The sequence below is a fragment of the Oncorhynchus mykiss genome, chromosome 4, assembly GCF_013265735.2.
Source record: "Oncorhynchus mykiss isolate Arlee chromosome 4, USDA_OmykA_1.1, whole genome shotgun sequence".
Lineage (NCBI taxonomy): Eukaryota > Metazoa > Chordata > Actinopteri > Salmoniformes > Salmonidae > Oncorhynchus > Oncorhynchus mykiss.
The window spans coordinates 37,036,386-37,043,732 of record NC_048568.1 but is presented as its reverse complement, the minus strand read 5'-3'; the positions used below and the strand labels follow the sequence as shown (position 1 = coordinate 37,043,732).

Below are 7,347 nucleotides of genomic sequence, written 5' to 3'. Positions count from 1 at the left end.
TGCAAAATTTTCTTCAAAACAGTTTTCAAAACTTCCTCCTCCTTGTACCCCTATTTGTACATTACTGTACCCTGCATCTCACAAACTTGTCCTTTGTCTCTGTGATACTGTAATTCTTGTTCTTTGTTGATATGAACCTGCAACCAGTCAAAATCTATTGAGCAGTCAGTACTGTTAACAAATGGAAAGCACAATGTTCAGGGCCATACAATTTGTCCGTTGTACAGTATACAGCCTACAATGCACTGTACTACAGTATCCATTCTCAGACTTTCTCCTTCCCACCTTCAACAACCTGTTTGCTCTCTGAACTGGCTTATATTGGTTGTGTCACATCATTTGAAACAGGTTAAATCAATTTTGAGTGGTTGTGTTCAATCAATGACATGTGTTCTCTATTTGTATTTGATTGTTGCCACTTGTGTTTACCAGTATGGATGACATGTGCATTAGAGTGCAGAATGTGTTTTGAGAATGAGAATGTGTTTAGAGTTTTGCTGAAAAGTCTAAGTGAGATGTGCAAATTGTGTTTTGTCATGTGAAATGGTTTAAGGTATCGACAACAGACTGCATAATTAGCTAAATTAGTCCAGGCAACTGAGAACTTTGTTCAGCCAATGGGTTTTAGTGTTTTAGCAACTGAGAACTTTGTTCAGCCAATGGGTTTTAGTGTTTTAGCAACTGAGAACTTTGTTCAGCCAATGGGTTTTAGTGTTTTAGCAACTGAGAACTTTGTTCAGCCAATGGGTTTTAGTGTTTTAGCAATTGAGAAAAACTGTAAATCAATTAGTCACACACTTAACAGATGTTATTGCAGGTGTAGCTAAATGCTTGTTTTCCTAGCTCCAACAGTGCAGTAATATCTAACAATTCACAACAATAAACACAAATCTAAAAGTAAAAGACTGGAATTAAAAATATATATAAATATCAGGGTGAGCAATGTCGGAGTCCAAAGTCCGGAGTGTAAAAACACTACTAGCTCTTGTCACATGTATGTGAAATTGTTTACAAGTATGAATGTTTCACCGCTTCTGCCATGTACTGGAGTCTGAGAGGCACACTGTATCTTCATACTCTTGCCAATTCATCTAACTGTCACAAATATACCCATTTAGATCAGAGAAATTGTTGAAGAGTAATGGGACTTCATCACCCTCCAATGAGACATGGAATATGAGACATTGAAAACCATTGCACATAGGGCAGCAGCCTCTAAGGTGCAGGGTTGAGTAACTGGGCGGTAGCCTGCGAGTGACAATGACTAAGTTCCCGGGCAGGGTACTGGGTGGAGGCTGGCTAGTGATGGCTATTTAACAGTTTGATGGCCTTGCGATAGAAGCTGTTTTTCAGTCTCTTGGCCCCAGCTTTGATGTACCTGTACTGACCCTGTCTTCTGGATGATAGCGGAGTGAACAGGCTGTGGCTCGGGTGGTTGATATGCTGGCGTTCCTGTGACATCGGATGCTGTAGGTGTCCTGGAGGGCAGGCAGTGTGCCCCTGGTGATGGCGATTCCGTGGCGATTGCGTCGTCGTTGGATTTATTGGCGCAGTATGGAAATTTATGTAGATCTAGAGTGTCAGGTAAATTGGAGGTGATATGATTCCTAACTAGTCTCTCAAAGCACTTCATGATGACAGAAGTCATTTAGTTCAGTTACCTTTTCTGTCTTGGCTACAGGAACAATGGTGGACATCTTGAAGCAAGCAGGGGCAGCAGACTGGGACAGGGAGAGATGTAATATGTCCGTAAACACTCCAGCCAGCTGGTCTGCGGCATGCTCTGAGGACATAGGGAGGCCGTCTGCTTTGCGAGGTTTAACACACGTAAAGAATTAAATAATGTTAGTTGGGGAACCAATAAAACTACTGAAGCCGGTCATGTTTGAACCAATCATTACCCCAGATCATAGAGTTCGTTCTCGTACCAGTAACTAACAACACAAATATGGCACCTGAAACACCTCTGTTAGAGGGACGGCGTAGGCAAACACAAACTGGTGTGAGTGGGGATGCTGCCAGATAATGGCTAGAGTATGAGTGTGTGTGTTGTAAAGAGATGGTGTCGATACAGAACAAAATACCAGCGGATGGTGGCTGTATTACATTCAATCAGAGGTTTCTGTCTGTTTGTCTGGATGGTGGCTGTATTACATTCAATCAGAGGTTCCTGTCTGTTTGTCTGGATGGTGGCTGTATTACATTCAATCAGAGGTTCCTGTCTGTTTGTCTGGATGGTGGCTGTATTACATTCAATCAGAGGTTCCTGTCTGTTTGTCGGGATGGTGGCTGTATTACATTCAATCAGAGGTTCCTGTCTGTTTGTCTGGAGGGTGGCTGTATTACATTCAATCAGAGGTTTCTGTCTTTTTGTCTGGATGGTGGCTGTATTACATTCAATCAGAGGTTCCTGTCTGTTTGTCTGGCGATGTATTTATTGGACAGGTCACTGATGAAGGACTTCCTGGCAGAAGAGGTTAATCAACCACTCAGCAACCGATATGTCAGTTAAATAATTTGTGAAATTTAGCTTGGTTGTAAATTGTATAAGGTTAATATCAGTAGTGTGTAGGTGCTCAATTTATATATCAAATCCAATCCAATCAAATTGGAATTTGTCACATGCGCTGAATACAACAGGTGTAGAAATGCTTACTTACAAGCCCTTAACCAACAATGCAGTTTTAAGAAAATACCTAAAATATCATCAGTATCCTATACCAATGTTTACCACCAGCGCTGTTTGGCTCGTTGGTAACATATTTACCTTTTAGATTAGACGACCGGAGTTGGAATCGCAGACAGCATCATGATTCATGAAATCTCATTCTAACCAATAATGGGACGTGCTCATTATAAATACATGGTGATTTAGTTTTGCTTTTAGACTAACTTTCATTATGATTTAGTTTGCGGAGCATACAGGCCGACAGCTTATCGCTAGTTCACCCGATGGCCACATGGGAGGACGAGGTGTACAGTGTCTCATCCCTGCGTGTAACGGCTGACCTCTTCATCTGAGGAAGAGTAGGAAGGATCGGACCAATATGCAACGTGGTAAGTGTCCATGTTCATATTTATTATAACTCAGAACACTAAGACCAAAATAACAAAAATAGAACAACACAAAACAGTTCTGTCTGGTACAGAGACAAAAAAAAACAACTACCCACAACCCATAATGGGAAAACAGGCTGCCTAAGTATGGTTCTCAATCAGAGACAACGATTGCCAGCTGCCTCTGATTGGGAACCATACCAGGCCAAACACATAGAATTACAAAACCTAGACTACAAAATATAGAATGCCCACCCCAACTCACGCCCTGACTAAACTAAAACAGAGACATAAAAAAGGAACTAAGGTCAGGACGTGACACTGCATATTTCATTTCTTTCATAAGGCACGCATAGCCAGAAGCAAAGGCATTGAATAAAAGTTTGAATAAAACCAGTTAATTTAGTAAATCTAGTCTAACCTAAGACATAGGCCTTATGTAAAAATAGTATTAGTTATCTTGTCCACTATAACAACAGGTTCAAGCGTAAACAGATAAACTTGCTTTGAAGATACTAGTTTCAGGGCACACCAATGCCGTGTCCCTGTCGCTAGAAAAGTGAGTTCAACTAGCTTTGGCTGCCATCTATTTGAAAGGAATGGTTACTACAATGGGCAGCTAGTTGGGAGTCAAAGTAGACTTTAATAATATATGCCATTTAGCTGATTCCTTTATCCGAAGCGATATCATGGAGGTTCAGTCCTTTTAGCTCTGTCTATGAATTTGAGAGTGGTTACATTTCCCCAGCCCACAGCTTTTTACCCAAAGAGGAGCAGGGAGAGACTTTGCTATTGTTTCTACTGCTGATTGCCACTTTAAGGTGAAGATTTAATACACACCAAAATATGTTACAGATACTATAAAAATGTCCCATCACTCAGACAGTGAATACACAGCATACAGCACAGAAAACAATCAATCAACCAATCAATCAAATGTATTTTACAAAAGCCCTTTTTTTATCATCAAAATAATAACCATAGTGGTTATAGAGGGTGCAACAGTTCAACACCTCAGTTGGCTTTTCATAGCTAGAGGTTGAGAGAGAGAGAGTCGAAACAGTAGAACCGGGACACGGTAGCAAATCCAGCTCTTTAGTGCTGGTTCCGGTAGACCGCTTCTCCACCGCAGCACAGGAAACACTCTGGCACCCAGGGGTCAGTTTGGCTGTACTAACTGTTCTTTCCTGTTGGTTGAAAACAATTAAGACATCTATTAGGCTATAGTTATATTCAATAATCACTGCAGATACAGGAAATGAACAATAGCCTTAGAAATAACATGGATTTGCATGTACCTCTTTTGCCTCCTGAACAGTCTCCTCCAGGATGAAAACATTTTCAGGGATGAAGATGTCATCCTGAAAACAAACAAACAAACGTTTTGTTAATATATCAGTTGGCATTAACAAGCTACCTGTCTTGTGAGCTTTATCCACACACACACACACACACACACACACACAGTAAATGAGGTGGAGTTAACAAAACATTACAAAACAAAACTGTCAACAAAGTGTATTCCAGTACTTGACTATCTGAGGTGGAAGCTAGCTACTACAGTAACTAACGTTACCTAATAACAGGGGTACACGGATAAACTGTTGCAATTTTAGTTGCAGTTGAGTTGCTTGCTAACGTTATTTGCTGGGGGGGGGTGTTACACAAAAAAACTTCAGACGCAATTAGCTAGTTACCTTCAATTAGAGTTGCAACAAAGTTGTCCTGTGTCTAACGCTAGCCTAGTCAACCACATGACCGGTTAACGTTACCTCAGGCGCAAGCGGAGGGCGTCAACGTAGTCCGATGACTGCTTTCCATTCGGAAACTCCCGGTTGCCACATCGAAAGTGCCCTTCATTGCGAAGTCTGCCTCCGTGAAGAGCTGTCTGCAGATCCTGCTAGCTCAAGCAAGTCCTTCCTCTTCATGGTATGGAGCCACTTCTACAAAAGTTGTGGGTCCTTGGGCAGTCGATGGTAGTTTACCAAGGGATTTTTTTGGAGCCAATTCATACAGCCTGGCACCATACAGTTCATGTTTGAATTACTACTTGTGGTTGCCATCTTCATTCACTCTCTGCGTGAAAACTCAATAACACAGACAATTTGCTGACTTCGGCCAATGACGCACTGGCGTCAGTCGTTACTATTGCAATTTAAAATGGCTCTGAACATAGCTCAAATAAACGCTTTCGGCAATCAAAATACTAAATATAGAGGTTTTTTATGTTAAATGCACATGTTTAGTATTAGTGGATGGAATACATCTCTTAGTTCCACTTCCTAAATGGTTTCCATTCCCCTTTAAATATCTGACTCATGTCGGCCATGGAGAACGAGAGCCCACAGTCCTCGGGAGCGGCCCAAGTTGATGGCACTGTGTTATCCTCAAGCAGGCAAAGAAGGTGTTTAGCTTGTCCGGGAGCAGGAGGTCGGTGTCCGCGACGTGGCTGGTTTTCCCTTTGTAATCCGTACATCTCGTGTCTGAGCTGTTGAAATGCGACTCCACTTTGAAGAGATGAAAAGATTCCTATCCATGTCTGTGACATTTCGTCTTGTAACCTTTTTATAATGCATGCTTAAAGAAAAATGTATTCTAATATTGAAATAGTAGACACAGTATAGAGTAACCGTGCTTCTACACCTGCATTGCTTGCTGTTTGGGGTTTTAGGCTGGGTTTCTGTACAGCACTTTGACATATCAGCTGATGTACGAAGGGCTATATAAATACATTAGATTTGATTTAACCTCTGAGGTGACTTACTTTTTATACAGCTATGACGGACGCAGTAGCCTATACAGAGTGCCTTTCTCACAAAAGGCCTGGTCAAAAGTAGTGCACTATGCATGCATCTGGAGGTGGGAAGTGTAGGGAGCGAGGCTATTTGCCACACTTATCAATCTAAATGTACACACATACTTACATATCTCAGTATCCTTTACTAGGACCTAGTGTTGAAATAGTAATTATTATTAAAGGATACTGAGATATGTAAGTATGTGTGTAATAATTATACAACATAACACGTCTTATGGTGACATACAGCATCACCACACGATGAGTGGAGTCAGTCAACTGCCTTCCTGTGTGTCTGTCTGTCTTTTTGTCTGGCTATCTGTTTGTCTCTTTGTCTGGCTGGCTGACAGTCTGTCTGGATGTTTGTCTGGCTGGCTGGCTTTCTGTTTGTCTGTCTGGCTGCCTGTCTGTTTGTCTGGCTGGCTGGCAGTCTGGCTAGCTGGCAGTCTGGCTGGCTGTCTGGCTGGCTGTTTGTCTGGCTGTCTGGCTGGCTAGTGTAAAAGCTGTCAGAGCAGGATGTCATTTTGTCTCTCACCTTCTCTGTGAACATGAAGTACTGTCGACTCGCTCTTAGAGGAAAAAGCCATGGGGTGCAGATAGAAACAACTCAATCACACCTTTACATCCACCGATTGCATTGAACAATGTTCGAGGCCTGGTAGAGAGAGAGAGAGAGAGAGAGAGAGAGAGAGAGAGAGAGAGAGAGAGAGAGAGAGAGAGAGAGAGAGAGAGAGAGAGAGAACGAGAAAGCTAGACAGAGAGAGGATGAGAATGAGAGAGCTAGACAGACAGAGAGAGAGAGAGCGAGAGAGAGAGAGAGAACGAGAAAGCTAGACAGAGAGAGAGAGAACGAGAATGAGAATGAGAGAGCTAGACAGAGAGAGAATGAGAGCGCTAGACAGAGAGAGAGAGAGAGAGAATGAGAATGAGAGAGCTAGACAGACAGAGGGAGGGAGAGAGAGAGAGAGAGAATGAGAATGAGAGAGAGTGAGTGAGAGAGAGAGAGCTAGAGAGAGAGAGAGAGAGCTAGACAGAGAGAGAAAGAGAGAGAGAGAGAGAGAGAGAGCGAGAGCTAGACAGAGCGAGAGAGAGAGAGCGAGAGAGCGAGCTAGACAGAGAGAGAGCTAGACAGAGAGAGAGAGAGAGAGAGTAGACAGAGCGAGAGAGAGAGAGAGAGAGAGAGAGAAAGAGAGAGAAAATCATCTTATATTTCTGTGCTTTAGATCTGGTCTCTCATTCAATCCCTGCATTTGTAACATCTTGTGAGGATGCTTTAATCTCTATTCTTCAGAAAGGAAACCATGTGACTTTGACAAGAGCTGTATGGATTTGAGGCCCTTTGTTACATAATTTTAACAATTTTCAGACTTCTGCTATCATTTTCTAGTCAAGTGTACCATACATCGAATCTGTCTGTCTCTCTCTCGGTCTCTCTGTCTGTCTCGCTCTCTCTTTCTGTCTCTCTCTCTGTCTCTCTCTCTTCCTGCCTGCCT

At 42.3% G+C, this 7,347-nt stretch overlaps 1 long non-coding RNA gene across 1 annotated transcript; it reads right to left on the bottom strand.

The window, feature by feature from the left end:
* Positions 1–3,680: 3,680 nt before the first annotated feature.
* Positions 3,681–5,178, bottom strand: LOC110522575. The gene is made up of 3 exons (XR_002473342.2): positions 4,755–5,178; positions 4,356–4,418; positions 3,681–4,244 (listed from the first exon to the last, which is right to left on the bottom strand). It is a non-coding gene; the product is annotated as an uncharacterized LOC110522575 (long non-coding RNA).
* Positions 5,179–7,347: the final 2,169 nt, after the last annotated feature.